The following is a 669-nucleotide window of genomic DNA, read 5'->3' on the forward strand; positions in this document are numbered from 1 at the left end:
TGGATGGATGGATGGATGGATGGATGGATGGATGGATGGATGGATATAGCGTGGTGATCATTGCTATGGACTCATACACCTGAGGTTGCAGGTTCAAGTCTAGCTTGCGTCAAGAAGGTCATCTGGCATGAAACAGTTGCTAAAAGTTTTATTGAAAATATTTTTTGATATTGTTTCAAGGAGGAACGAAAAGATAACTTCAGCGATTTTTAAAAACTCTAATCCACACAAGGTCATAACAACACATACAGGCTCAAATATTTAAAATGAAGACATTCTGTCATGGTTGACAGGAGGTCTGGACCTAAAGAATGCAAACTGACATGAGAAACAAAAAAAAAACTAACATTTTATTTAATATTTATTATTATTTATACTTGTCATGAAACTGATCCTCTTCCCTAGAGGACAGCAGAAAGGTGAAACTTGATTATCTATTTTAAACTCCCAATAAAAGGGAGCAGATGAACTTGATCACATTTAGATTTCTTCCTATTTGCCTTTGTTGTTTATTAGATCTCAACAGCTGAGGGCTGAATCTGATCATACAGTGAATTTTTAATCATTACAAAATGTTGATTAAGGAGAACAAATTTTCTCTTTTAGGTTTTATTACAAAGTTAAAATCAAAATGAAACCACAACCAGTTACCATAAAAAGACAACTGAC

The sequence above is a fragment of the Austrofundulus limnaeus genome, unplaced genomic scaffold (genome assembly GCF_001266775.1).
Source record: "Austrofundulus limnaeus strain Quisiro unplaced genomic scaffold, Austrofundulus_limnaeus-1.0 Scaffold706, whole genome shotgun sequence".
Taxonomy (NCBI): domain Eukaryota; kingdom Metazoa; phylum Chordata; class Actinopteri; order Cyprinodontiformes; family Rivulidae; genus Austrofundulus; species Austrofundulus limnaeus.